The sequence below is a fragment of the Eriocheir sinensis genome, chromosome 6 (genome assembly GCF_024679095.1).
Source record: "Eriocheir sinensis breed Jianghai 21 chromosome 6, ASM2467909v1, whole genome shotgun sequence".
NCBI lineage: Eukaryota > Metazoa > Arthropoda > Malacostraca > Decapoda > Varunidae > Eriocheir > Eriocheir sinensis.
Genome location: NC_066514.1, coordinates 752978 through 762058, shown reverse-complemented (window position 1 = coordinate 762058; position 9081 = coordinate 752978). Strand labels below are relative to the sequence as shown.

The window sequence follows — 9081 nt, the reverse complement described above, 5'->3', positions numbered from 1 at the left end:
CTTGTCGATACCAGATTCAACACCAATTTTCCCTCCTCCTCCTCCTCCTCGGATCTTGCTCGGCATAACACTCCCGCTCCGCAATTTGTTTTTCTTTTCATAACCCTCCACTACCTCCTAATGCCTTTCCATACCAGTCTCTCTCTCTCTCTCTCTCTCTCTCTCTCTCTCTCTCTCTCTCTCTCTCTCTCTCTGGTGTAATGTAGAAACTGTTATTATTGGGGGGGAGTGGGGAAGGGTGGGAGGTGGGTGGGTGGGGGGGGAGGAACATGAATATACTGTCTGTCTGTCTGTCTGCCTGTCAGTCTGTCTGTCTAGCTGGCTGTCTAGCTGTCTGTCTGGCTGTCTGACTGGCTGACTGACTGACTGACTGACTGGATGGATGGATGGATTTTTTTTTTTTTTTTTTTTGTACAGCAGAGGAGTCAGTTCAAGGGCATAAAAAAAAGGTAACAAATGTTAAAAAAAAGCCCGCTACTCACTGCTCCTAAAAAGAGTTAGAGGAGTGGCCGAAAGATAGGTCAATTTCGGGAGGAGAGGTGTCCTGATACCCTCCTCTTGAAAGAGTTCAAGTCGTAGGCAGGAGGAAATACAGATAAAGGAAGATTGTTCCAGAGTTTACCAGCGTGAGGGATGAAAGAGTAAAGATGCTGGTTAACTCTTGCATAAGGGATTTGGACAGTAAAGGGATGAGCTTGAGTAGAAAGTCGTGTGTGGCGAGGCCGATAGAAGATAGAGAGGCAACATGGCGGCGAAATTTGAGAGGTAGAAGACCATTAGTAAGAGGAGGAGAGCTGATGAGACGAAGAGCCTTAGACCATTCTGTCCAAGGGAGCTGTGTGAGTGGATGTTTTCTCTCTCTCTCTCTCTCTCTCTCTCTCTCTCTCTCTCTCTCTCTCTCTCTCTCTCTCTCTCTCTCTCTCTCTCTCTCTCTCTCTCTCTCTCTCTCTCTCTCTCTCTCACATTTTCATTTAGCTCCCCTCCTCCTCCTCCCCCACGTCCTTCTTCATCTCCTTTGTCGAAGCGTTTCTGTGTTCCTCTCTCATCATTACTTTCCTTTGTTTACCTTCCTCAGCTGCAGTCTCATCACAACTTCTTTCACACACTCCACTCTGTAATCCTCTAGGTCAGTGATTCTCGACCTTTTCCTCCATCATTCCCCCCCCCCCCCCCCCGGGTTCGATTCCCGGGCGGAGTGGAAAAATTTGGGCGGCTTTTCCGATACCCTACGCCCCTTTCCACTCAGCAGTGAATGGGTACCAGGTATTAATCGGAGGTTGTGTCCCGTCTCCTGGGGTCTGTTCCCTTCTCCTATAATTCCTTCCCCTTCTGTCTCTCTCCGGCATATGACCACAGATGTTGCCCCGACTAAACGAAACTCCAACTTTCCCGGAAAACAATGGTACAGGTTGAGCTTCCAAAACATAGGAAAGTCGAGACTGGGAGTTATGAATTATTGCCAATCCAAATAATGGAGTAACCAGTAATATAATGCATACATACAACAGGAAATACATAAAAGAAAAACTATTGAATGTTGAAACAACTAGCTTTAGCAGCAACACATTTACGTAACATTTTTTTATTTATGATTTTTGTATTATTTAATGAGCTCAGTAGAGCTTTATTGTGACGCGTGTATGGAAACATTGTGTGACGCCGGAATTCACCCAGCCGGTCCGGTGCTGGTGCATTCCTGCCAGCACGTGTATATATATAAACATCATTAGCAATCGTCGAACACTTTTTTCCCGTTTCATTACATTCTTTTCCCGTTTCATTACAAACAAATTTAAGGGATGAGCGCCTGTACTGATACATTGTGTGACACTATTGTGCATGATTTCGATCCCATGATGGCACGTGTCTGCCTGCCTACACCAAAAAGCAGGTATAGGCGGTGGCTGAATGGATAGCGTGACGGCGCCGCGTTCAGGACGACGCGAGTTCAATCCCCGCCCGGTGCCACCAAGTTGGGATTTTTCAGCCGCCGCCGAGTGGCTTAAAACTACCCACATGCTGTCCAGAAGACCACCTATCAACCCGGACTCTAGATTCTAGGATTAAAGATGAGCTCCGGGAGGGCAGCATGAGCCAATGCAAGATGGCGCCACTATAAACACTTGCCTGCGCCAGAACGGGCTGGGCCGACCCTCAGGCCCCACCGGGAAGAAGCCTTGGGCCGACCTTCAGGATCCACCGGGAAGAAGCCTTGGTCCGACCATCAGGATCCACCGGGAAGAAGCCTTGGGCCGACCATCAGGATCCACCGGGAAGAAGCCTTGGGCCGACCATCAGGATCCACCGGGAAGAAGCCTTGGGCCGACCATTAGGCCTCACCGGGAAGAAGCCTTGGGCCGACCATCAGGATCCACCGGGAAGAAGCCTTGGGCCGACCATCAGGATCCACCGGGAAGAAGCCTTGGGCCGACCATCAGGATCCACCGTGAAGAAGCCTTGGGCCGACCATCAGGATCCACCGGGAAGAAGCCTTGGGCCGACCATCAGGATCCACCGGGAAGAAGCCTACCGGCGCAATAGGTCACGACGTAAAAAAATAAAAAATGATCGTCCAACAGTTTTTTTCCGTTTCATTACAAACAAATTTAAGGGATGAGCGCTTGTACTGATACATTGTGTGACACTATTGTGCACGCTTTCAATTCCATGATGGCGCGTGTCTGGCTGCCCACGCCAACAAGCAGGTATGGGCTACATAACTCAAAATCAATTTATTCCTTTTGAAATCCTTCTAACGACATAATTTTGAAATATTTACCTTAACTCACTAGCAATGTGCTGCCCGTATGGAGCTGTGGGAGGCATTCTTTTGATCCTAACATGGTTGAGTCTTTTCCTACCTGGCAGAGAGAGAGAGAGAGAGAGAGAGAGAGAGAGAGAGAGAGAGAGAGAGAGAGAGAGAGAGAGAGAGACAGCCAGCCAGCCAGCCAGCCAGCCAGAGAGAGAGAGAGAGAGAGAGAGAGAGAGAGAGAGAGAGAGAGAGCCTGTTTTTCAACCTAAGTGAAACGACATAAAATTGTTACCATTTTTGCCTTACCGAATATTAAGGTGGACGAAGTGTAGGTTGGGGTTTTGTTTTTGCAAGAAATTAAGAACAAAAGAACTTAAGGAGTCAACAAGGGGTCAGTAGGCCTATACAAGACGGCTCCTGTAAACCTGACTCCACCTGTCATCTTTATCCCAGAAGTTTTCTAACCATTTTTTAAGGTGTCGACGATTTTGGCACCCACGACATGACTGCCAAGCTTGTTCTACTCATCCGCCACTATTAGTTAAGGAATTCTTGCCTATGTCTTTCTTGAATCTGGATTTATCTAACTGTAACCGATTACTACCTTGCACTTTTTATTTACAGCAGAGGAGTCAGTTCAAAGGGATGAAAAAAGGTAACAAATGTGAAAAAAAGCCCGCTACTCACTGCTCCTATAAAGAGTTAGAGGAGTGGCCGAAAGAGAGGTCGATTTCGGGAGGAGAGGTGTCCTGATACCCTTCTCTTGAAAGAGTTCAAGTTGTAGGCAGGAGGAAATACAGATGAAGGAAGATTGTTCCAGAGTTTACCAGCGTGAGGGATGAAAGAGTGAAGATGCTGGTTAACTCTTGCGTAAGGGATTTGGACAGTATAGGGATGAAAGAGTGAAGATACTGGTTAACTCTTGCGTAAGGGATTTGGACAGTATAGGGATGAAAGAGTGAAGATGCTGGTTAACTCTTGCGTAAGGGATTTGGACAGTATAGGGATGAGCTTGAGTAGAAAGTCGTGTGAGGCGAGGCCGCGGGAGGGGGGGAGGCATGCAGTAGTGGGCTTCCCATGTCCTCACTAACCGTTTCCCTATTGTCTCACCAACACCGGAGAGTAGTTCAGCATGCTCTCTAAAGACAGATCCTCTCTTTATCCACACCACACTACATTCACATAACATATACACCTTTTTCCAAAATTCAAAATTCAAAATGGCTCAATTAAGCAATGCCTCTGAGTCCCCGCCTGGGGGGGGGACCACAAATTCCCCCAGGGAGGACTCCCCTTCTGGCTGCCGACCCGAGAGGTGTCTTGATAACTCCTCGAACCTCTTTCTTCTCAATTTCTGCAACATTCGCGGTCTTCGCTCTAATTTTCATTCTGTGGAACATCATCTCTCCTCCTCTAAACCTCACCTTCTCTTCCTTACCGAAACACAGGTTTCTGAGGCTACTGACAGCAATCTCTACTCTGTTTCCTCCTACTATCTCTATCCTAAATTTCAATCCAAAGCTGGATGTTGCGCCTACGTGCGCAACGACATCACTAGTCTCGTGCCCACGACCTTGACTCTTCTGAATTTTCCACCATCTGGTTAAGACTTCACTGTCATTCTATTACTAAATACATCTGTGCTGTTTATCTCTCACCTAACTCTACCAACTATGTAAAATTCTTTGACTATTTGAATTCTAAAGTGGAGCACATCTTGACCCACTCTCTCTTCGCTGAAATCTCTATCCTAGGAGATTTCAATGTTCCTACCAGCTTTGGCTTTCATCCTCTTTCACTGACCATCCTGGTGAACAAGCCTACAACTTTGCTATCCTCAACGACCTAGAGCAGTTGGTCCAGCACCCTACACGTATTCCTGACCGTCTTGGAGATCGGCCCAACATTCTAGACCTCTTCCTTACCTCAAACCCTTCTGCTTATTCTGTCAAACTGTTCTCTCCGTTGGGCTCCTCCGATCACAATCTTATTTCTGCATCCTGTCCTATCGCTCCTGTACATCCTCTGGACCCACCGAAGAGGCGATGCTTCTGGCATTTTGCTTCAGCTCGGTGGGACGACCTGAGGATGTACTTTCCGATTCCCGTGGAATGATTATTGCTTCCAGGATAGAGACCCCTCTGTGTGTGCTCAGCGCATCACAGAGGTGATTGTCTCTGGAATGGGCATACATTCCTCGTTCTTTCTCTACTCCTCACGCTAAAAGCCTTGGTTTAATCACGCTTGTTCTCGTGCTGTCAATGATAGAGAGGTAGCTCACAAAAGATACCAGAGCCTTCAAACTAATGCTAATTATGAACTTTACATTTCTGCCCGAAATCGTGCCAAATCTATTCTCCGACTAACCAAAAATTCTTTCATTAATAGAAAATGTCAAAACCTTGCTTTCTCTTACTCTTCCCGTGACTTCTGGCATCTAGCCAAAAAACATCTCCTCCAACTTCACTTCTTCATCTTTTCCTCCACTCCTCAGTCCTGACGGCAACACTGCCGTCTCATCTATCTCTAAGGCTGAACTCTTCTCTCAAACTTTTCTAAAACTCCACTCTGGACGATTCTGGGCATATTCCTCCTACTCATCCCCCTCTGACTCCTTTATGCCTGTTATAAAGATTCTTCAAAATGATGTTTTCTATGCCCTCTCTGGCCTCAATCCTCAGAAGGCTTATGGACCTGATGGAGTGCCTCCTATTGTCCTTAAAAACTGTGCCTCCGTGCTGTCACCCTGCCTGGTCAAACTCTTTCGCCTCTGCCTGTCAACATCTACCTTTCCTTCTTGCTGGAAGTATGCCTTCACACAGCCTGTACCTAAGAAGGGTGACCGCTCCAATCCCTCAAACTACCGTCCTATTGCTTTACTTTCTTGTCTATCTAAAGCTTTTGAATCAATCCTTAACCGGAAGATTCAAAAGCACCTTTCCACTTCTGACCTTCTATCTGATCGCCAGTATGGGTTCCGCAAGGGCGTTCTACTTGAGATCTCCTATCCTTCTAAACTGACTCTTTTTCATCCTCTCTAAGCCGTTTCGGTGAAACTTTTGCTATTGAGCTGGACATATAAAAAGCTTTTGATAGGGTCTGGCACAAATCTTTTCTTTCTAAACTACCCTCCTACGGTTTCTATCCTTCTCTCTGTACCTTTATCTCCAGTTTCCTTTCTGACCGTTCTATTTCTGCCGTGGTAGACGGTCACTGTTCTTCCTAAATCTATTAACAGTGGTGTCCCACAGGGTTCTGTCCTATCTCCCACTCTTTTCTGTTGTTCATTGATGATCTTCTTTCCAAAACGAACTGTCCTATCCATTCCTACGCCGATGATTCCACTCTGCATTATTCAACTTCTTTTAATAGAAGACCCACCCTTCAGGAACTTAACGACTCAAGGCTGGAGGCTGCAGAACGCTTAGCCTCAGACCTTACTATTATTTCCGATTGGGGCAAGAAGAACCTGGTGTCCTTCAACGCCTCAAAACACAGTTTCTCCACCTATCCACTCGACACAATCTTCCAAACAACTATCCCCTATTCTTTGACAACACCCAGCTATCACCTTCCTCAACACTAAACATCCTCGGTCTATCCTTAACTCAAAATCTCAACTGGAAACTTCATATCTCATCTCTTACTAAATCAGCTTCCTCGAGGCTGGGCGTTCTGTACCGTCTCCGCCAGTTCTTCTCCCCTGCACAGTTGCTGTCCATATACAGGGCCTTGTCCGCCCTCGTATGGAGTATGCATCTCATGTGGGGGCTCCCTCACACAGCTCTTCTGGACAGAGTGGGCAAAGGCTCTTCGTCTCATCAGCTCTCCTCCTCATACTGATAGTCTTCTACCTCTTAAATTCCGCCGCAATGTTGCCTCTCTTTCTATCTTCTATCGATATTTCCACGCTGACTGCTCTTCTGAACTTGCTAACTGCATGCCTCCCCCCCTCCCTCGGCCCCGCTGCACTCGACTTTCTACTCATGCTCATCCCTATACTGTCCAAACCCCTTATACAAGAGTTAACCAGCATCTTCACTCTTTCATCCCTCACGCTGGTAAACTCTGGAACAATCTTCCTTCATCTGTATTTCCTCCTGCCTACGACTTGAACTCTTTCAAGAGGAGGGTATCAGGACACCTCTCCTCCCGAAACTGACTTATCTTTCGGCCACCTCTTTGGATTCTTTTTAGGAGCAGCGAGTAGCGGGCTTTTTTTTTTATTAATGTTTACTTTTTTGTGCCCTTGAGCTGTCTCCTTTGCTGTAAAAAAAAAAAAAAAAAAAAAAAAACATGTTCAGAAGAGCAGTCAGCGTGAAAATATCGATAGAAGATAGAAAGAGAGGCAACATGACTCTTATTAAAGCCCCGAATCCTCGTACCTTTCATCTTTCTAAAGGGAGCATATTTAAATGTTTAAAAAAAAAATCCTTATATGGCTAGATTGTCAAGCAGTGAATAATTTTTGTCATTTAATTTTCAGGTTCCAACGTGCTGGTGTCCATGCTATAGTAAGGAGGCCAGAACTGCACAGCATAATAAAGGTGAGTTCTAAGTAATCGTTGGTAGCCTATAGCATGAAGCATTATTCAGTGCCTCTATTGTTTACACTCCTTGAAATGAAAGCCAGTAACCTATTTGCCAAGCTCTTAGCCTGAATGCATTGAGTTCCTGGACGGAGATCAGAGTTAAGACGCCTAAACCCCCTTCACATCTAAATATATTGATCTTTTTTTCTTTTTTTACGTGTACGCCCATAACACCGGTAGTCTTTTCTTGAGGGGCCTAGATGGTAGTCGGCCCCAGCCCGTCATGGCGCAGGCAAGTGTTTATAGTGGCGCCATCTTCTCTTGGCTCATGCTGCCCCCCGGAACTCCTTCTTGATTCACTTGGTCGGTTTCCTCTAGAGTCCGAGTTGATGGGTGGTCTTCAGGACAGCATGTGGGTAGTTTTAAGCCACTCGGCGGTGACTGAAAAATCCGAGGCGGTAGCGTGGGGATTCGAACCCGCGTCGTCCATCACGCGGTGAATGTGGGCCCAGCACGCTACCACTCAGCCACCGCACTTATCTACTGAATGAGGGAGATTATTTAATTCTCCGACAACGTTGGTGCAAAATAATTTATTGCAATATTTTTATCTTTTTTGTGCTAGAAATTACCTTCCGTGACGTCATATATCATAAATATCTTTTGATTTGTCCACATTCGTAAAGCTGTAGAGTATTTTGAAGGACGCACTCAGTTTCCCTAGAAAGCGGCGTATTTCAAGAGAGTACATTTAAAGAGATAACAACCTCTCCTTGTAAGGTTTGTTGCTTAGGGTTTGAACTCGTCTGGGGGCTTCGTGGTGCAGTGGTTAGCACACTCGCCTCGCAACCGAGAGAGCCCGGGTTCGATCCCCGGGCGGAGTGGAAAAATTTGTGCGGCTTTCCCGATATCCTACGCCCGTGTCCACCCAGCAGTGAATGGGTACCAGGTATTAATCGGGGGTTGTGTCCCGTCTCCTGGGATATGTTCCCTTCTCCTATAATTCCTTCCCCTTCTGTCTCTCTCTGGCATGACCACAGATGTTGCGCCGACTAAACGAAACTTTCCAAACTTTTCCCCCAACCCACCAGAGAGCTAAAATACCACCTAACACAACACCTTACCACGTCCCACACTGCCTCCAGGGAAAGCCACCATGGCACACAATACAACACCGTCCTGATCAACCACACCCAGCTGTATAAAAGTAACCGCCCAGCAAATACAAACCCAAAACAGTGTGAAATGACCCAGGCAACTATATTTACAAGGGCGTGCTAGTGGGAAGGCAGGAGAGAAGGCCGGTCACCTCACTTTAGGGAAGAAACAAGAAGGGATGGCCTGATGATAACCAATGAGGGAAGGAAAAGATGCATGGCCGATGAAACAACACACTGATAAAATGGTCGGCTGTAGAACGTTGTGTGTGTGTGTGTGTGTGTGTGTGAGAGAGAGAGAGAGAGAGAGAGAGAGAGAGAGAGAGAGAGAGAGAGAGAGAATTGGCCAGCATGGTTTCCTATCGCGCGCTGCGGTAATTAGTAATGGAAGCAAGGGAATGACGAAGACAGGATAGGGCCTCTCCTCTCTCTCTCTCTCTCTCTCTCTCTCTCTCTCTCTCTCTCTCTCTCTCTCTCTCTCTCTCTCTCTCTATCTCTCTCTCTCTCTCTCTCTCTCTCTCTCTCTCTCTCTCTCTCTCTCTCTCTCTCTCTCTCTCTCTCTCTCTCTCTCTCTCTCTCTCTCTCTCTCTCTCTCTCTCTCTCTCTCTCTCTCTCTCTCTCTCTCTCTCTCTCTCTCTCT

The 9081-nt window shown here is 46.7% G+C and overlaps 1 non-coding gene across 1 annotated transcript; it reads left to right on the top strand.

Moving 5' to 3' along the window:
* The first annotated feature begins 8095 nt into the window (after positions 1-8095).
* Positions 8096-8169, top strand: Trnaa-cgc (transfer RNA alanine (anticodon CGC)). Its single transcript has one exon. It is a non-coding gene; the product is annotated as a tRNA-Ala (tRNA).
* Positions 8170-9081: the final 912 nt, after the last annotated feature.